The following is a 22,316-nucleotide window of genomic DNA, read 5'->3' as shown; positions in this document are numbered from 1 at the left end:
TATGCTACGGCGGTGTTCTAAATAAATCTCACCAGTTTGTTGTTGCATTTATTTTTTCTGCCCCCCCCCCACATATGCCACGTGGAAACTTCCATCATGACCCACTGGGCTACAAGGCCAATGGTCGCCATTTTGTTTTGTCATTCGGAGCCAAAAATCTTCTCTATAACTATTTGGTGAATAAGTTTCAAAGACTGAATGAACTTTAAAGGCTAATTTGTAATCCTTAAGCTAACCTGTCATTCTCTTCCCAAAGTTTGATATAAACCACAAACATGGAGGAATTTTCCAAATCCAAGGGACCAGAAAACTGGGGCAACACAATTATTATTATTATTTAAAAAAAAAAAAAAAAAAGAGAACCAAGGGATCATGCTAAACAAATGCATGCTAGGAAATTGATTTCTTTTCCTTCACTTTCACTTTCCATTGTTGATTTTGCACTTCACTTTCTTTCACTTTTCATTGTTGAATTTCATCTAACAAAACGGACCCTTATTGTGTAACTTTAATTTATCACTATACCATCCGTTTCTATCTAATGGATCCTTTCAAGTTCAAGGGTTATGTGTTTTTGTTCCTCTTTTCTTTTTCTTTTTCTTTTTCATTTTCATTTTTTTTTCTTTTTCAACGATTAAATGTTGCTTGACTGTGATTATGTCTTTGTATTCGTGATGGTCGGTTGAACCTGGGTAATGCATACATCACTCGGAAATGGAATGGGTTGCTTCTAGACACCTATCTAGGTGGAAAATTTTAGATATACGTTTTTTAAGATTACTACATTATTGAATTATCACGACCTATTAGATTCTCTTGCTACTGTAATTTCCTAAATGATACCTATAAGTTCTATGTCTCTTTGATTGAATATTAATATTAATATCTTGCAATACCCAATTCATAAGCACAAAAACTGTATCCTTGTCATCAAGTCTTGAAATATATATATATATATATATAGGGCTAAATGTTTTCACACCTCGTTTCCACTTATTGCACTCATATTAAACCTAAGCCAAAATTATTCTCACACTCCTTAAAAAAAAAATGAAAAAGTATTTTTACTATTATACCCTTAACTTTATTAAATCTCATACTTATGTCATTGTTGGCTTGTGCAGGTCAAACGCGAAATAACAATATTACTCTTTATTATTTAATTGACAAAAAAAAAAAAAAAAAAGTAAAACTAAAATCCTCAATGGCCACCACTGCGCTGTCTACCTCGGCTAACCACAAAGGTCTTTCTGGCCCTCCTGGATCCTCGACTCCGGTGCCTCTATTCATGCCTCATGCTCACCCTTGCAGAAACCTCTTCATATATTGATTGCATATGAATCTCTATTCTCTGTGTCTCACCATAGAGCCATTACCATCACTGGCGTGCGTCGCCGACTTGCTACCGGATTCTCACTCTCCGGTCCCAATTCAAAGATCCAATTTTAGGTGCTCCCTGGATTCCAATGTCTCGGGCTACATTAACAATATTTAAATAAATCTTTTCATATATATATATATATATGTATGTATGTTAATAGTGGTTACCAAAATAGTTCTTCTTTTTTTTTTTTTTTTTTTTTTGGGGGCAAACCAACTCTTTGTTTGGTTGCCGAGAAATGAAAGGAAAATAAAATGGAATTTTGTTAATTTGGAAACTAAAATGGATTTAAAAAAAAAAACATTATATCATGGTTTTTTTTTTTTTGGTAAACTAACCTTTGTTTCTATTTTTTTTTTTTTTTGGTAAATTCTATATGAATGACTTTGAAAAATAGTGATGGCCATGGCTACCAATCTTTTTTCCCTCCCAGGTGGTTGTGGTTGTGGTGTGGTGGTGGTGGTGGTGGTGGTTGGGGGTGACTATGATTTGTTTTATGCTCTTCCAGTGGTATTGTGGTTGTGGTATTGTTTGGGTTGGTCATGGAAGGACTGTTAGGGTTATTTTGGTTCTTAAATTGGTATTATATTTACATAAAATCATGAAAGGTAATTTAGGCATTATATTTTATCAATTCAAAAATTATAATTTAGTGGCAAAATTAAAAAATAATTACAGATGAGAGACCATGGTCTTCCGGAGGAAGAACTTTAATTTAAATATAATAATTCAGTGACCGAAATCTTAAAATACCTGTTGTTGGTCATTTGAATATCAATAAAAGAGACCCATGTTTTCAGCTGAATGATTGCAACACGGTGGTCAATTGGTCATTTGAATATCAAGCAATAAAAGTGACGAATGATTGATTTTATCAATTAGAAAATGACCGACGTGTCCTTTTCTATGTTTCTACTCACGAACTGAGCGTTTCCACATGAACTAGGTTGTTACCTCAAAGAAACATGTTTTCTCATTCAAGTCCTTTAGCCAACTGCTGCTGCGCTGCGCTTTTGTTAACTATAATAGCGGGAATTGACTTCTTTTCATCATCTTCTTCTTCAATGTGATAGCGATTTTTACAGTGTGAATACTAAATAATATTAGATGTTACCAATAGGACCTATTAAATAAATGCATTTTTGTTTATGTGACAAAATATAATTGATTGATAACATCGGTGACATAGTATCAGCGGAGGGAAAAAAATCTTTCTCAAGTTAAAGTGGAGGAGAGGAGTTCGAAACAATAGTATAACCTCCTTACTTCAAAGCCGATAAGAAAGATTCGAGACAATAATATAACCTTCTTACTCTCAAAGAAGAAGGGAGGGGTTTGAGGCGCGTGAACAATGAAGGAAATAAAATATTGTAATGCATCCCATCATCCCCCCAACCAAAAAAAAAAAGAAAAAGGAAAAAAAGGGGTAGATTGAACTCCAAGAGGCTGCAACAAAGTATTTACAAATGAAGATGCAAGAAATTCGTTCCCCCCTTTCTCTCTCTAGAATTCTTACACCTCAACCCAAAAGATCCCCTTCCTTTTCATTCCTTATCCTATTTATAGATATTTACAAGATATTTACAAGATATTTATTGATTGCTGGATCTGGGCCTATTCCTCCATAAGTCCTGGTCACCTTTGATGGGCTTACTCGCGTTCGGCCCATATGGCAGTGTCTTTATATGGGCCGACCCAGCTGTACGAACTGAATGTAGTGTTTGCGAGTCGGATCCGGCCCATGTCGTCCGGGGCCTCCTCAACTGCCCCCATAATTGCCCCTTATTTAATAAGGGGTAATTATCGATGGCGTCTCATCATGATGTTGACGGCTCGAGATAACCACGTGGGGGAGCGGACGGTCAGATCCAGAATCAATGTTCCGGGGCTCGAGGAATTTCTCGCCTTCCCGACGCTTCGGCCCTCGGGCCCCCTCGCCTTTATAATGCTTTAGAATTCCACTTCACTTCCCTTTACCGTCTCCATCATCAGTCAAGTCTCTCTCTTTCTAGAACAGTGCTAAGCTTTTTCTGGTGAAATCCTTCAAGAGTCATTCTTCCAGCGATCTTGCAGTCCTCCGAGGTTAGTTTCGTTCTTTTTTACTTTCGGCAGGCTTCCATTTACCCCTTTTTAGATTCTTCTAGCACTTCCACCATGGTTGTAGATCTGGATGTTCTTCGTATGAGACTTAGACTTCCTGACAACATCGAAGTTAGGGTTTGCCCCCAGGACGTTAACATTATGACCGGCGCCGGCCTCCTGCCCGGCGAAGTCTTATTCACGAACCTTCAATTGAATGTTGTTAGGTTCCCTCTGCACCCTTTCTTTAGTTATGTCTTCAATAGATTGGGGATATCCCCTCTGCAGGTCAACCCCAACTTCTTTAGAATCATATCTGTTATGCTCTTGTTGATGCGTGACAGAAATCTGGACCTCGACCTCATAGACCTCCTTCTGTGCTATAAGGTCAGTAAGATCCATACTAACGAACCCTTCTACCACCTCTACCCGTTCGAGAAGATGTCCATATGTACGGACACAATAAAATCTGAGAAGGGTTGGAGGGATAGCATCGTGGGCATTAGTGGGGCTTGGTCTTCGCCGGCTGCAGAGGATTACCCAATCCCGAGCGCCTTTGGTGTCTATTCTGTCTCCTCCTATAAGAAATTCAAATCTCATAAACATGACTGCCCCTGCGAAACATGCGTTCCTCGTTTTTGCACTTTCTTATGCCGTTCCTTGGGAATACCTTGTGATGACTTGAGCTATAGTGTTTGCAGGGATAGGAGTAACTACTTGAAGAAATACGTTCTGAACGATATTCCTTCCTGCTCAGATCTCCTCACTTCAGACAACCTCTTAGCGCTCTCATCACTCGGCTACAACATGAGCAGACTTCAGATTCCTTCTTTTGGCAGGAAGAAAAATACTCCCCCAGCCACTCCTGCTGCTGGGGCGACCTCCTCTCCAGCGTCAGCTTCTTCCTCAGCCACCATATCTGACATTGTCCCGAGCGCAGTGGCTATTAACCCTGTTGCCAGCGCCCCTGCTGCCAACCAGAACGCGTCCCCCCCAGCTACCATAGCTCCTGCTGCTGCGGGGGGCGGTCGGGACAAAGACCGAGGCAAAATGCCTCATCCTGACAGTGAAGTCGATCCTGAGGAGGAGCCTCTCATTAGAAGGACCCGGGTCTCCGGGCCGGGTGCTCTCTTGCACCGAGCGATCAGAGCTCCTGCTCCCTCTGGGCCTGCTGCAGCTGGTGGCTCTGCTTCTGCTTCAGGCCCCCCTTCTATCCCCACCTTACCGCCATGGGCCCCTCGGTACACCCGAACGGATGGGACGTTCGTGAAACCGAACGAGACCATGCTGAAGGATGGCCAGACCGCTATGGCCTATTACAGGAGCATGTGGACTCCGAAGGACCTTGAGGCGGCAAAGGGCCTTTCCCAGAAGGATGTGTTCAGCCGCTTTCCCCAATCTGCTATGGAGGTGACTTTTATTTTCTTAATTCATGAATTCTCTCATATTATTTGGTCTTGCCTTCGCCCGACCTGACTATTGGCTTAACCGTTTTTAATGTGCACCTATGCAGACATTGTTCGGAATGATGGCCATGCAGAAGCAGGTGGAGATGGGGAACGCCAGGGCCCGTAAGTTTTCTGACAGCCTGGAGGTGGCTAATAAAGAAAACGACCTCCTCGCCATGAAGAATACCGAGGTACTGGCTCGGCTTGACAAAACCGAGCAAGAGAGAGATGTCCTGAAGAAGGAGAATGATTCCCTTCAGGATGAGAAGGACGCCCTCCAGCTTGAGAAGAGCGTCTGGCAGACTGAGCGGGAATCAATTAGAGAAGAAAAGGCAGAACTCCAGCGCCTTCTAGCTGATGAACAGTCTGCTCGGATGACTTTTGAAAAAAGAGCTCTGGACGAGCGTACCGCTCTGATCGACGCGATCAGCAGAGTGGGTGGTGGGATGCTGGCCCTTCACGCTCGGTTCTCAAGGGTCGGTGCTCTTAGGTATGCTCAAGGATTCCGGGAAGGTTTCACCGACCGGGTTCCGGATGAGGGACAGACCAGCTCCATTCCGGATGAGGTAGACAAGGATCTGGGGATCGAACCTCTGGGGGTCTATGTCGACCCAGAACCCACCGAAGCGGAGCGCATATTCGATGAGTGCCAGGACATTGCTTCCTCAAGGATCATCACAGCTCCTCCTACCGCTCTGCCACTGACCGCTCCTCAATCGTCAACCGTGGTTCCTTCCATAGCCACTGCTGACGCTGAACCCCAGCCGAACGATTCAGTCATTCACCTTGATTCCCCACCTCATGAAGGTGAGACGGCTGATGGGGCCGAGGAGGCGAGTCGGCACGACCAGGATGCTGTTGGTACTGAGGCGTCTAGCTAGGGCTCCTTTGAATTCTTCCATTCCATATCTTTTTGTAATGATGGACATCTCTCTTTTGTAAACTCAATGCTCAATATTAATGAAACGACAGAACTCTTTTTCCCTATGTGTTGTGCTCTATTCAACTTATCTTCAATACATACATATCTTTTCTCTCTTTTTCTTTTATATTAGCTTTGCCGTGTGTTTGTTTATGGCAAGTGCCTGGCGCTCGGCTAGAATGCCACTTGCCACTTGGCTTTAAATTTTTAGCAAGTGTCTGGCGTTCGGCTCATGGTGCCAGCTGCCACTTATCTTGCTTAAGTGCCTGGCGCTCGGCTAGAATGCCACTTGCCACTTGGCTTTAAATTTTTAGCAAGTGTCTGGCGTTCGGCTTATAGTGCCAGCTGCCACTTATCTTGCTTAAGTGCCTGGCGCTCGGCTAGAATGCCACTTGCCACTTGGCTTTAAATTTTTAGCAAGTGTCTGGCGTTCGGCTTATAGTGCCAGCTGCCACTTATCTTGCTTAAGTGCCTGGCGCTCGGCTAGAATGCCACTTGCCACTTGGCTTTAAATTTTTAGCAAGTGTCTGGCATTCGGCTTATAGTGCCAGCTGCCACTTATCTTGCTTAAGTGCCTGGCGCTCGGCTAGAATGCCACTTGCCACTTGGCTTTAAATTTTTAGCAAGTGTTTGGCGTTCGGCTCATGGTGCCAGCTGCCACTTATCTTGCTTAAGTGCCTGGCGCTCGGCTAGAATGCCACTTGCCACTTGGCTTTAAATTTTTATAGTAGACCGTTGGAAAAGAAAGTTCTTTTTTGTAAATTTCAGTAACTTGCTCATTCATACGTATTTGATTGACAACAAACAACATCCAATTAAAGCCGGAACTTAGCTTTTATTGATAGTACCTCTTCAGAGACGTGGCGTTCCAGGGCTTGCTGACCAACCTTCCCGCCATGGTTTCCAACGTATATGCCCCCTTGCCAATGACTTCTGCAATTCTGTATGGGCCTTCCCAGGGTGGCATCATTTTTTTGACCATCCCCACCTTTCTTTTCAGAACCAGATCGCCAGGGGCAAAATCCCTGTGTTTTACTCTCTTGTTGTGACTATTCACCAGCACTTGCTGATACGACGCTAGCCTTATAGCCGCTGCGTCCCTCCTTTCGTCTATCATATCGAGGTTCAGTCTTAACATCTTGTCGTTCTGATCTCGACTCCATGCTAAGCTTCTGATAGTGGGGACTAAATGCTCAACCGGTATAACTGCCTCGGTACCATACGCCATTGCGTACGGGCTCTCCCCAGTCGGCCGCCTTGGGGTGGTTCTGTAAGCCCATAGAACGTTCGGGAGTTCATCCAACCACTTCCCCTTATGATCTTCCAGCTTCTTCTTAATGCAGGCGAAAATGGTTCTGTTTGTGATTTCTGCTTGTCCGTTGGCCTGAGGATGACTTACTGCAGCCAACTTCTGGTTGATTCCATACTCCTCCAGCAGCTTTCTTACTTGCCTGCTGTCGAGGTTTGTGCCATTGTCCATGACTATTGATCTGGGAACACCGAAACGGCAGATAATATTGTTCCAAATGAATCGTCTCACATGAGTCTGAGTCACGCTAGGATATGGTTCTGCTTCCACCCATTTAGTGAAGTAATCCGTGGCCAGTAACACATACTTGTTCTGAGCTCTTGCAGTTGGCAGAGGACCGACCACATCCATCCCCCATTGCGCGAAAGGCCATGGCGAGGCCATTACGTGCAATTCCTCAGGTGGTTGGTGGATCAATGGTCCATATCGTTGGCATTTATCGCACCTTCGAGAGAACTCCTCCGCATCTCTTGACATGTTTGGCCAGAAATACCCTTGTGTCATTGCTTTATGCGCTAACGATCGCCCCCCAGAATGATTGCCACACACACCCTCATGAATAGCTCGCAATACCTGCTGCGACTCCGCGGGGGTGACACATTTCAAGTATGGGCCAGAGTAGGACCTTCTGTACAGCTGGTTCCGCACGATGGCGTACTTTGCAGCATTCTTTTTGAGTCTCCTAGCTTCATCCCTTTGCATAGGCAAAACGCCATCTCGAATATAGGTAATGATGGGGTCAATCCAACTCGGTTCATACGGTATGACGTTGACTTGCCAAGGGTCAGAGTCCAACGGTTCTTCGAAAATAGATGGCTGGGTCACTATTCCTACTGGAATCACCCTCGCCAATGTTTCACCGCAACTCGAAGCACTGCATGCTAAACGGTCTGCATCTGCATTCTGTTCCCTCGGCAGCTGTATGAATTCAATCTTTGCAAAGTCCTTGGCTTTATGCAGAACGGCAGAACGATATGCCCCCATCGTGTCATCCTTGGTCGCGTACTCACCATTTACCTGCCGAACAATCAGCTGCGAGTCACTATACACTGTCAAACTTTTGATTTGTAGCTCTCTGGCCAACTTTAATCCATTTAGCAACGCCTCGTATTCCGCTTTATTATTGGTGGCTCGGAACTCAAGTCTGAGTGCTTGGCTCAAGGAAGTACCCTCTGGGGTTTGCAGTTTGATCCCAATCCCAGCCCCCATCTGGTTAGAGGAGCCATCCACAAAAAGTTTCCAAGAGCCGCATCTAAGGTCTTCTTCCGTATCTTCGGCGTCACATTCTAGTAGGAAATCGGCTACCGCTTGCCCCTAAACAGCTGTTCTCGGCTCATACGTTATGTCAAATGAACTCAACTCTATGGCCCACTTTGTCATTCTGCCCGAGAGCTCTGGCTTGTGCATAAGCGTTCTGAAAGTTGTTAGAACAGCTATGGGGTGGGATTCGAAATAATGCCTCAACTTTCTTTTTGCATTTACAAGTGCAAGTACCACCCGTTCGGCCTTTGAGTATCTTTTTTCTGCCTCCGTCAGTGTTTTGCTTACATAAAATACCGGGTATTGCACCCCTTCCTTGCAACGAATCAGAACGGCACTCGTCGCGACACCAGATACTCCAAGATATAGAAATAACTTTTCTTCCGGATCTGGGGCTGACAGGACTGGTGGATTCTGCATATATTCCTTCAAATGAGTCAATGCTTGTCGTTGCTCATCCCCCCAGACCTGCCTTCCATGGCTCCGAATCGTGTCAAAGAATGGTTTGCAGTGATCTGACAATTTTGAAATAAATCGACTTAATGCAGCTATTCGTCCTGTAAGGGCTTGCACCTCTCTGATCGTCTTTGGCTCGGCATTCTTAATCAAAGCCTCTGCTTGAGCGGGGCTAACTTCGATGCCTCTGCGGTTGACCACGTGTCCCAGAAACTGTCCGGAACTCACACCGAACGAGCACTTGGTTGGATTGAGCCTCATCCCATATCGCTTTAGTACATCAAATACATCTTGCAGATGCTTCAGATGATCATCCTTCTTCCTACTCTTTACCACCATATCATCAATATAGGCTTCCACAATCTTACCCATTTGATTCTTAAAAACTTTGCTAACAAGTCTTTGATAAGTTGCTCCCGCATTCTTTAGTCCGAAAGGCATAACTTTGTAGCAGTATGTTCCTCGCTCGGTGACAAAAGAAGTTTTTTCTTCATCTGCGGGGTCCATAGGAATCTGATTATAACCTGAATAAGCGTCCAGAAAGGTTAAACGCTCATACCCAGTGGTGGCATCCACCATTTGATCAATCTTAGGCAACGGGAAGCTGTCCTTCGGACAGGCTTTGTTCAAATTGGTGAAATCAATGCATACTCGCCATTTCCCATTCTTCTTCTGCACAACAACGACGTTGGACAACCACTCAGGGTAGTGCACCTCTCTGATAAATCCCGCATCAAGCAGCCTATCGACTTCTTCCGCTATGATCTGATTACGTTCTGGAGCAAATCTTCGCTGCTTCTGTTTCACTGGTTTGAAATTGGGATTGACATTCAGGGAATGACAGGATACGGAGGGACTAATTCCAGGCATGTCTAGGTGACTCCATGCAAATACGTCGGCATTGTGGGACAAGAAATCCACTAGCTCTTGCTGCTCTTCTCTGGTCAGTCTTATGCCTACTCTGGTAGTTCGTTCTGGCCTGGACTGATCGATCTGCACATCCAGAAGGGGCTCCTCGGTCAAGTCGATTGACTCCTCCACCCTATTCTGCTCGAGCGGAGGTTCCTGTAATTGCTATCTGGGGCTTGCCGAATGGACGGGCGCCTTTCCTTTCCCAGCATGCTTTAGTGTGACGGAATAACACTCTTTGGCTGCGACTTGATCCCCCCGAATGTCTATCACTTTATCTCCATCGGGTCCGAGGCACCTCATGACCTGATGCAGAGTTGAGGGTACACCTCGGACTCTGTGAATCCATCCTCTTCCCATCAGGAGATTATACGAGGGGTGAATTTCCACAACCACAAAAGTTTCCATAAGAGCTCGTTCTGCAGCTTGAACTTCCACTTCCACCATCCCGACGGGCTCCACCCTCTTCCCATCGAACCCTAACAAGGGATTTCCAGTGGGCTTGAGCCTCTCTGGTTTAATCTCGAGCCTGTCAAATGTGTCCCTCGGCATGACATTCGCACTGCTCCCAGGATCGATCAGAACTCTGCGCACCAAGCAATCTGCCACTGTCAAACTGACTACCAACGGGTCGTCATGAGGCAGTTGAACACGCTGCAGGTCTGTCCAGTCGAACTTTATCTGCATCGACGGGCTCTGCTGGTGTAGAGTATTCACACTGCCGACCCTTTTCTTCATCTGCGCCTGCCGCAGGCGCACCCGGAGCAGCTCATCTGACTCTTCACTAGGCTCGGGTCGACCATGGATAGCATTGATTATACGAACTGGTTGTGAATTGTGGGAGCTTTGTTTATGACTCCTTTTTATTTGTTCCACCGGTCGATTCTGCTCCATCGCCGAACCTTGAACATAACTCGCGAACTCCCCTCTAGCTATCAACATCTCCACTTGCCTCCTCAGGTTCCTGCATTCGTTAGTCTGATGACCGAAATCAGAATGAAAAGCACAATGTTTAGTTTGATCCCTCTGTTCGAGGGGTTGCCTAATTGGCAGTGGTGGATGAAACTTATCTTCGTTCTCCTGATACAGCCTCGCCAGAGTGATCTTCAGCGGAGTAATCAGCTCTTCCTCCCTGGACCTTTTTTCTGCCTTCCAAGAGGTCTGACGTTGCGGCTGAGCCTGCTTCTGCCTGATCTTTGCCTTGGACTTTTCCTCGGTCGACACAAGCGACGTTGTCCGAGCATTAGCTGCCTCCTCTTCTTCTAGGCGCACAAAGCCATCGGCTCTTTCATTGAGTTCATCCATAGTAGTCGGCGTGTTCACTACCAGACTGGTGTGAAACGGAGTTCCGCGTGTCATGGCTAACTTGAAGGCTTGAACTGCCGTAGAAGGGTGGCATTCGATCACCATACTCTTAGTGAGATTAAACCTGGTAAGAAAGGCCTGGAGACGTTCATCCTTGTGCTGCCTCATCGTGAATAGGCTCGAGATGTCCTTCGGCGGGCGTTTGTTCCCATAGTACTGGCTTATGAACCGATCGCACAGGTTTCTGAAACTACCAATGGAGCTCCTAGGCAAGTTTTTGAACCAGCTGAGTGCCGGTCCGGCTAGGCTTGTAGGGAAACATTTGCACATTAAAGAGTCGTTTTCCGTATTCAGGGCCATTTTCAACTGGATATGGTACACATGATCGATCGGATCGGTCGTTCCGTCGAACAGAATAAAGACTGGCATAGCAAACTTCCTTGGATGCGGGGCATTCAAGATCTCGTCGGTGAATGGTGAATCCACCGTCCGAGCTGCGGATCAGAGAGCTTCATTCTCTCTCTGGAGTCCAGCGGTAGCTCTGTGAGTTACGGTTCTGCCCTCCGAATCGTGATGAGTGATAGTAACCATGGAGGGCCAGTAAGACGGATCGAACGACCGTTCCTCTATGAACTCTCTTTGCCAAGGCGACGCTACTTGACGGTGATCAACCTCCATCACTTCCTCTCGGTCGAACCTTTCCCGCTGCGGATCAACGTGAGTCGATCCTTCGTGATCTTCAACTCGACGAACATTTGGCGGCAAATTGTCCATCATCCTTTTATCACGGTGGTGAGCTGACTGATTGTTCTCATCCTGTTCGCCTTGATGCGCGATATTAGATTGAACACCTCCTTCTCCGACCGGAAGTGGATGCGAAACCGCAGGTATTTGCCGATGTTGCATTCCAGCTTTTAATTCTGCATTCTCTTTTTTGAGAGCTTCAATCAAGTTCATCAACTCCTCAAGCTTTGTTTGCTGGACAGCCTCCATCGGATTGGAGCTTTCACCTATCATTATTATCGAACGGAGTAAAGGCATTAATCTCAAGTTCGCGAGTAGATCCGAGCTTCGTGAGTAGGAATTTTTAGATCTGGCTTCTAATTCTCCGAATTATGCTCACTGTTTACGAGATCTGAATTGTCTGAACTCTAAATCCGTCAGATCCTGCCACAATCGAACAACTCGTTGTTGCGTAGATCTGAAGTCACTCCTGCCAAAGCTTCAAGAATTGTAATTCCTCCAGAGTAGGTCACAATCGCTCAGATCTGGATCCAAATCCCAAAGATCGAGTCTCGATCAACCGAATTGGTTTGAATCCATTCGATATTCCTCATTGATCAACCAAACTTCCATGCGTTTCCCACAGACGGCGCCAATTGAAGATGCAAGAAATTCGTTCCCCCCTTTCTCTCTCTAGAATTCTTACACCTCAACCCAAAAGATCCCCTTCCTTTTCATTCCTTATCCTATTTATAGATATTTACAAGATATTTACAAGATATTTACTGATTGCTGGATCTGGGCCTTGTAATACCCCGTAATTTTAAAGAATGTATTTAAATTAATCTTGTGTTAGGTTAATTAATTTTATTTATTTGTGCATACTACATTATTATATTAAGTTCATTTAATTGTGCATGTAAATTAATTGTGTATGTTAAAATAGTAAATTTATTCATTTAATTATGCATGTATTATTAATAATAATTTCATTTGTTGGTTATGCTTAAATTAATCATTATTAGTTAATTAAAGTATTATATTTGTGTTATATAGTATTATGATGATATAATGTATTATTTTGTAATAATAATAATTATATTAGTTTAATAATAATAATAATAATAATAATATAATAATAATAATAATTATTATAAAAGTTTATTAATAATAATATTAGTAATAATAATAATAATATTTATAATAATAATAATAGTATTAAACCAAAGTCATGATGAAATTAGAGATTAGGATAGGATTGCATCAATGGTTATGGTTGGAATTAAAGCCATATAGGTAGGAATATGAGAAATGGGTGAGAAGTTATTATAAATTAGATATTTGTAATATTTATATTATATATTTTGTCTATAAATTAACTAGCTTGCCTTAGAAAAAAAATAAAAAGGGAGTTAGAAGCAAAGTATAAATTCTAGAGAGCTATTTTATAAGAGTGAAAGGAAAAGAGAAAGAGAAAGAAGCTTGGACCGGTGTAGGCAATTTTACCCGACTACGCGCAGACCGGCGGATTTATTTTAAATCCAAAAAGGCAAGTTATTATCTACTTTTCCCCTTTGAATTAATAAATTAATTGTTTAGCTTAGTTTTATGCATAGAGCCAAGGTTTAGAGGTTAATAAATTATTAATTTTATTTTATTCAATTAATGGAATTTTAATTATATAGGATGGTATATATTTATTTAATGTCCTATGAAATTAATAATGGCTAAAAATAATTAAATAAGACTTTAGGGATTTTTCTAGAATTTTCTAGATTTTTCCGGGCATTTTCTGCAATTTCCGGCGACCTTCCGGCGAGTTTTCCGGTCGCCGGCAGTGGGGGAGACGACCGGAGTGATCCGGTGCAACGCGGCGCACCATAGGAGGGTGTACGTGCGCATCCTGGCCATTAGTGGAGTCTGATTGATCCGGTGCATCGCGGTCCATGATACCGCGGTACACCCGGATCTGTGGGCGTTGGATGGAGGGAAGATAGGGTGAGATGATCCGGTGTGGCGCGCATGTAGGAAGGATGATGCAGCCAACCAACCGGAGAACGCCACGTCAGCAGGAAGCCATCAACGCGCGCGTGGCAGCGCGTGCGCGCGCGTGGGACTCTCCAAACGCGCGTGGGAGCGCGTGTGCGCGCGTGGCTGACGCCAGACGCGCGTGGAGGCGCGTGGGAGAGGGGGAAAGCTTGGCGGCGCGTGTGGGGAGCTCTGGGAGGCGCGTGGGGGCGCGTGAAGGGCCTCTGCGGCTGCTGGAAAAGTCCAGAATACCCCTAGGGACTGTTTTGTCATTACCAGGACCTTCACTATACATTTTGGGGCCTCGGGTTGGCATTTTTGGAATTAACGGGACATTATATTATTATTTTATTTCTCGTTAATTATTATAATTGCCCGATTAATATTTCTAAATATTAATTGTATCAGTTAAAGTGCGAATCGCTAGTAAACATATGTAATTGATTTAACGACTATTAATGGTATTATTTTATTAAACTGTAATAACCATTAATGTTAAATTAATTAGTGCTTGGTTTTCTTCATATAAATAACCCATTATATATTATGGAATATTTATACTGTTAATCGTATATAAACCATGATTATTATGCTGTGTGCATTTCAGGGAATAAATGGACTGTTTATTATGTCGCATTTATATTATATGGATGTGTTGCCATATAGAACCATGTGAGCTGACTAATAAGTTTAGACTCATTTATACCTTATGCATTCGTTGCGATAGACAGATGTGTGGCTGTCGGGGTATGTGGTTTAATATTATTGGCATGTGTTGCCTAATTGACATACTCGGTATATTTATTAATATTATTGGCATGTGTTGCCTAATTGACATACTCGGTATATTTCTTAATATTGTTGGCATGTGTTGCCTAATTTATATGCTCAGTATATTCATCAGTACTTTGCGAGGTGTTATCACTGTGTAGTTCGTTATAGTCTGTGTTGTCAGTACCGTGCACCATGTATAATAGCTGATTTCCCGGGTAGGGAAAGGCGACACTTAACCACCTAGTGTGAGTCTAAGTGATCACCGTCTATTCTGGTTGAGGTCATGTTATACATTGGATAGTTCCCATAGGATGTATACAGATATAGTACTCATCCGATTCATAATGATTAATTTATTTGATTCTCTGATTTGGGTCATAGTAGAGAGGACTTGCTCGTGGGGTTGACCCACCATTGTTGTTATTTCAGGATACGGTCAGTATCCGTTTCAAGGTTGAGGTTAGCAGTGTGGGACCATCATCCGAACTCATCTACTCCTACGATCCAGTGCAGGGTAGAAGTTTTATGTAGTATTTCAGTTTCAGTTTTTATTTACTTTTGACGTTGAACTCTCAGGGTTATATTTAGGGATCCCTGACGTAGGATTTCCAAGTTGTAATGAAGTACTGTATTAAATAAAGGATGGATGGATGTTGTATTATTTAGTGTTCCTTTCCGGTCTAAATTCTTTTATTATCATCATTTTGTATTCCATGCTTGTATATTGCCAATTGTTTTTGACATCCCTCGTTTTTCGTGTATAAGCCTGATCAACTTATGCGTGGAAAATGTGGGGGTGTTACAGGCCTATTCCTCCATAAGTCCTGGTCACTTTTGATGGGCTTACTCGCGTTCGGCCCATATGGCAGTGTCTTTATATGGGCCGACCCAGCTGTACGAACTGAATGTAGTGTTTGCGAGTCGGATCCGGCCCATGTCGTCCGGGGCCTCCTCAACAAAGTAGCCCATCAGCTGGCTCAATGGGCTGTGAAAAATCAGTGTTCTGATGTTGAGCGGTCTGTGTGGCCCAATTGTCTCCTTCCACCCATTGAGGCAGATTTTTCTTCGTATTCCTCATGTTTTTTTGTCAGGAAAAAAAACAATATATATATATATATATATATATATATATATAATTTAAATATCTCTATTAGGACTTAATTGGTGAGAGAATCATTTCATTTATATTTTAGATTATACAGCAACACTCCTTCATAAAAAGGAATTTAAAATGCCTCTTTTATTCTGGGATTTTAACTCCTACTACGACTGTCATGGAAAATTCTTTGATTTCCTCCTCCTGCGTTCAAATTTCCAAGCATTTAATGCCTAATTAATCCAACTACACACGGACTTCTCAGTTTTTTTATTTTTATTTATTTATTTATTTTTTTAATAATTAATTATACCCCCAACACCTACCTATAGCTGGACCTGATAGAGATACTACAATATACAAGAATCAGCAAAACACATCATTATTATATCACCATCCCAATTGAAGAATTGCTGGAAGGAAGCCCAAATGACACAAAATAATCAGCAAGCATCTAACCAGAGACTGTGTCCATACATTACGAAACGCCGGTGCATAGTTCTAAGTGGTGTCAATCTCAGTATCTTGTTCATGCTTTTCATTGTGCTCCTTGAATTAGCATTTACTGTCTTTAAAGACCCCCGGACTCAGCTCCGTTCGGTGGCTGTCGATGGCACTGTGCCCCGCATCTCGTTTCCGGTCCTCCGAGTTGAACTCAAAATAACCCTGGACCTCAAACTCCAAGTTGATAACCCCAACCATGCCAGCTTCAAGCACGGGCCAGCCAACAGCCGGCTCACCTACAGAGGCAAGGAGTTTGGGCAGGTGGACATGAATTTCTAAATAAAATATGTGGATTCTGCCATCACCACCACTATTACCTTTATCCCAAATGAAGAAAAAATATTATTGGGTCATAGTCAATCACAAGTTTAGTCAAAATATCCAGGCCATGCAATAATTTGTTTTAAATAAATGACATCTTGTGCTTGACCAGAATTACTGTAAGATATATTTTTATAATTGTATATTTCGGTAACAAAATAAGTCCTAGTTGAGTTCTAATTACAGTTACCAAACTCGATATCAACTGCGGAATTAGAAGTTTGTTCAGAAGAAAAAAGTACTGTTGATCATCGAAAAGGCAAAAACAACACATTAAGATATCGTTTCCCACTTAGGACACAATGATATACATGGTATATTTTCAGAGTTCTAAAAATACAGAAATTCTGAATTCAGTTTGAATTTTGTCCTTTGGGAACCGGTACGTGAATTTGGGAACCGGTTCCAGAAGCTAAACTTCAAGAATAACTCTGTCTTTTGGGAACGGGAACCAAATGTGGGAATCGGTTAAAGTGTCCTGATTGCAAAAGGATTCAAGTTTCCTTGTCTGTTTAATTCCTTTTTAATCCAATTTTTCTTCCAAGTCCTATGCACGAAAGTTCCTTTATTTTCAGAAGGAATAGGACTTTGCAAACCTCTATATAAACCATATCATACACATTGGTTTATTTACGGCTTTACATCATTATTCATATATAATACAAAGCCTTAGGAAGTTTATTTCTCTCAGAAAATCAAAGTTGATTTTTCTGTTGTTTTCCTAGAACTCACATATATTCACCTAGTGAGGTTAGAGTTGTGACATTCAAATCATGATCGTGATCATACAGTTGTATTTACATCGATTAGACAAAAGCAAATTTTCTTCTACATCAATTTCAGATGATTGAAGTGCAGAAGTAAAAGCGATCACACTTCGAAAGGGTTAGAGCATTCGAGGAGTGTTGTGTAATCTACCGGCTACTCTTCTTCAAAAATATTAAGCATGAGCCTGAGGTCAAGTTGTTGTTGGACGGGGTGTAATGACCCTGTCATTTTCCTTCCTAACTTTTTCACTATCTTTTCATTTTGCGTAACCTATCGGGTCGTGCATGGATTTGATTCCGATCTTGCATACATTCATTTTACTTGATTTCTATGTGATCCACATTTTTACTTTTGTAGAAAAGTAAGCTAGATATTTACTTTTGTCGTAGGGGTATAAATGTAAAGATTTTTGAAAATTGTTTTATTTACTTGGGGTGTTTTTGGTAATTATCTTTTGATGAAATTTTATATTTAAGGTTCTTTTAAATATATATTTTGAATGACACCTCATTTTGGGCTTTCTGAGAAATTCCTTTTTTTGAGTTATCTAGTGGAGGGCATTTGTGTAATTATGAAAAGTTTTTAGAAAAGTTTCTTGTTTTGGGTTCAAACTTTCATGAAGGGTTTATTTTCACTTTTTATGGACTCTGGCATTTCCGGAATATTTTTTGGATTTTTATTTCATTTATTTTGAATTTTCGAATCTCGTTAGTCGTCAATCTTGTCCGGAGCATATCTCCTGACTCGGGACTCAGTTTTCGACCCTATTTTGTCCGTTGATCTTAGAATTCCATTTCAAAACTTTTTTGTTCATGGACCATCGGCATTTGAGCGCGTCTTCACTGATTTCACTTTTTGGACCTGGACGGGGCCCGTTCGGACTGTTTGGACACCTTTTGACCTATTTTGGGTTAGTGGATGAGAGAAAAAGCATCTCTAACTTTTATTTCCTAAAGTAGCAGTAGTAGCCACCATTTTTAGAGCTTGGAGGCTGCCCACTTCTCTCTCTTCTTTTCATCTATTTCCTCTTTGATTTTCATCTTCGCGGTTTATACCTTTTTGATCTCCTCGACAACGCGGCCATTTCTATCCCATCGGTTTCCGATTTGCAGCACTTTGATTTTTGGGCTGAGAGTTCAAACTTGGATTTGGGTCTTCTCACTTAAGAATTCTTGCTTTCCTTGTTGTCCTCATCAAAACCCCGAAATTTTATCGCATTTTGTGGAGTTTGATTTTGGTGGGATTTGAGATTTCATCTCAAAAGTGAGGTATGAGGTGTTTCATGTTTATAATCTTAGTCTTTTACATGTTTTTGAGGTTTATATAACTTATATGCATGTTTAAAGTTTAGATCTAGAAATATTTTTTTTTTTTAATTAAATGATGATTTAATTTCATAGTTGAAGCACCTTAGATTTAATTAAGATTATGATTTTTAAAAAGCCCATGACTTGTAGTTCACCATATATTATTTTTGGATAACTTTTGAAATTTAGAGATTTTTAATTAATTAAGTGTTTTAGTGGCTTAATTAAACTTTTGATTTGATATTTGATTTCTTCATGATATATTAGTTATTATGTGTTAATTGCATGTCATTTGGTGAGGTTTTGCAATTTAGAGGAATTTATTAATTTTTATTTTACTAGCTTCCATTTAATGAAATAATAATTTATTGGCACCTTTGATATTTTCAAGGCCTATTATGTTACATGCTATAGTAGTTGAGGACCTAGGGCAGGTCTTGTGTGTTTTCACAATTTGATTGTGTATAATATTTGATTAAGTGTATTTAGTATATGTGTATATACTTATTATGCACTATTTGTTGATTTTGGAAATTTGGGGATGTCGTAAGAATGACTATGGCCAGGGTTCGACTCTAATACAGGGGATTTAAGAGCCCTTTATTTTTAGTGCGCACTTAGGGGATAGCACCTGTAATACCCCTAGTTTAAAAGGATATTCCTGGGTTTTTAATTTTATTATTTAACTAAAAGGATATTCCTGGGTTTTTAATTTTATTATTTAACTGCATTTTATTTGATTATGTGTGATTAGTTGAATTAATTGATTAATTTGACTATTTAATAGGAATTATTTGTTAAGTGTTTTATTTAGTTACTTGACTTAATTGTCTTATTTAAATGTTAATTTTTTTTTTTTAAATTGCTTGATTATTTGAGTTAACTGTTTTAATTATTTATTTGGCTTTAATTTCATTAAATTGTGTTATTTGGTTAATTACCTGATAGAATTGTTATTAATTAATTGTTTTCATTTTTGAATTTATTTACTTTTCATAAGTTAGGTTTAAAATTTACATGGGTAGCCGACGTTGATTATAACCTAGGTACCTATGGGCCGGGTTATATCTTTATGGACTTAGGGTTATCAGGATTCACCTATAAATGTAATCATACTGGGGTTTAGGGTTTTAGAAAACCTAAAGCTACGTCTGTATCACCAAGGGCTGCTAAGAAACAGAGCGTGAACTTAGGGAATTGGCAGAGCAGTTCAAGGAAGACTACATAAACTGTGGAATTAGAGTTTCAAAGTCTGAAACTCAAGACAAGTCTTGTTCTTCTCTATCTCTTTAATCTGTGTTCTGTGCATGTTTAGGAAGACTCCAGGAATTAAACTAAGGCTTAAGTATAACCTTTATGCATGTTTAATTAATGTTTAAACTCATGAAATTTAACCTGTTCTTCGTTGTTTCAGAAAGATAGTAAAGAAACTGTAGTTCTGTAACCTTGCTCCGTTATGTTGTGTTTCATTTTCAATTTAAGTTTGATGGTGTATCATTGTTTTAAAATCAATCTGGAACTGAATTAGGCCTTAAAACATGCACTAAAAGTTTACTACAAGAACTGGTACTCACAGAAATCAGAGAAGACGATGAAACGGACGAAGCTGCTAAGGGGAAAAGGGAGCAGGCTCTGAAAAACCCTTAGAGCCGGCTTCTAGAAGGTAGAGCCGGCTCTAGGATGTTGTGGAGCCGGCTCTAATGAGCCTAGAGCCGGCTCTGAAGAAAAGAAGAGCAGGCTCTTTTAATTTCTAGAGCCTGCTCTCTCTTAAACTGTCCAAAAATTACATTTTGTGGTCTGTTTGGCTGATGTTTGATTTTTTTTTAAAAATTAATTGAAAGCTATTGAAGGTTGTGACTTAAGTTTTAAGACTTATAAAAGTGTTGGGGAACATGCCTACATTCGAATAATGAGGATGGAATTAATCCGAGCTTAGATAGAAAACTGGTAGGAGGATGAATGGAAATTAAATTTCTGTTATTTACTGATTTTGGAATTTTGCTTCCTCTGCCAAATCTTAAACTGCTAATCATGTTTATGTTGTGATACAAGCTTATAGAAGTATAGTCAAATGTATGCATGGATGGAATTAACTGATCGTGTAAACGGGATATAGATTGCATCAGTTATGGTAATGGTTGGATAAGTAATTTGCATGTCTTTGTTTGTCATTTAACGGACTGTAATTTGGATTTCTTGGTTTAATACTGTTTAAATTATATTTACACAGTTGTCTAAGCATAGTAAATTCTTGGAATTAGCTATGTTTGGTTGGAAGTAAATTGATATAACAAATCAGTTAATTTTATCAATTAGTGGACTTGTTGCAAGATGTAAATGCTATGTTTTATAAATAACAAATTTAATGGTTGGAATATAATTTCTAGGCCTGGACTGAATGCCTAAGTTTTATAATTATGGATTAATTTGGTTTGTGCATAATTTGGGAGTTGGGTTGATGACTATCTAGTACTGTTTTATCAACTCTGTTAACTGGAGGATGGTATGTACCGGTATGGGACGGTGACATATTAGGTATGGACTAATTCCAACATTAAGTCCTACCTAATTTGGATCAAGGTATGGATTAATCATAAAGGTTAAGTCCATCATCTACATGTGTCATATCAGTTGTGAATTGAATGACCTACTAGGATTTCAGGATGGATTTGTTATACATATATCAGACCACTACACAGATGGATGGTATACTATATTAGGAGGAGTACGGACTTTATATATATATTATATGGTGCCGTAGAATGAGTTTGAGTCTCATGACCATGGTTAAGGCGCGTATATCGCCTAGGATGGATAACTGGACATAGGTGTTGTTCCCTGGTAGGTCTAGGTACTCATGCTCACCCTAGGGTGCGTATTCGCATGTTGCCTTCTATTCAGGCTGAGACAAACCTACTGGACTAGCGAGCGTCCTATAGTGTGTACTATATACATATATGGACTACTCTAGATATTGTTGAGTCTTCCTAGGATGTATCTGCGTATCGTATTACTGCTTGGATTGTAGTAGATTAGGGCTTGCATATGGGCCTGACCCACTTCTTTATTTTTCAGGTGCTTATCAGTTTCAGGGTTAGAGTTTGGATGTGCAGAGCAAATACAGCTATTCATTCCTCCGATTATGTTGGAATCTTCTCTATGTTAGCTTTGGATTTAATTTTTATTATTTCAATATCTTTTGGAGAATTTTAATAAGGGGTCCAATGGATGGATTCCCGAGTTGTAAACTTATGGAGTTTTGGATTTCAATATTTATATCTTAAGGATTTTCAGTTAGCACTCTTCAGCTTATTATTTTTATTTCTTATTTTATCTTGTATTCTGTGTTCGGTTACATATTAATTGTTTGACATCCCTCGGGTTTGGGCCTGGGGCTGATCAACCCGTATCTCGGATCCGAGGGGTATCACAACACCCACGGGCTAGTAACTCAAATGATGCTCGGTGTCGATTTTATTCCGGCGTGACGTCCAAGATTCCACTTGTTTGATTTCGCATTTTAAATTCTAAGTTGTTGACTTTGCGAATTTATATTTTGTTATTTGACATTTGATGTTCAATGTTGTTTAGTTGCTTATATATTGTGATTTATGATGTGGATGTTCTAATATAGTTTAGGATGATCCCTTAGTCTCACATTAGACATAGACGTTAGGTGGTATGAATCACATGGATTGATTTGTATTAACTTATAAGGACTTGCAA

The sequence above is a fragment of the Cornus florida genome, unplaced genomic scaffold, assembly GCF_030987335.1.
Source record: "Cornus florida cultivar Cherokee Brave unplaced genomic scaffold, ASM3098733v1 CherokeeBrave_3.0.0_Hap2_Chr06, whole genome shotgun sequence".
NCBI classification, from domain to species: Eukaryota; Viridiplantae; Streptophyta; class Magnoliopsida; order Cornales; family Cornaceae; genus Cornus; species Cornus florida.
Note: the sequence above shows the minus strand (reverse complement) of the source record.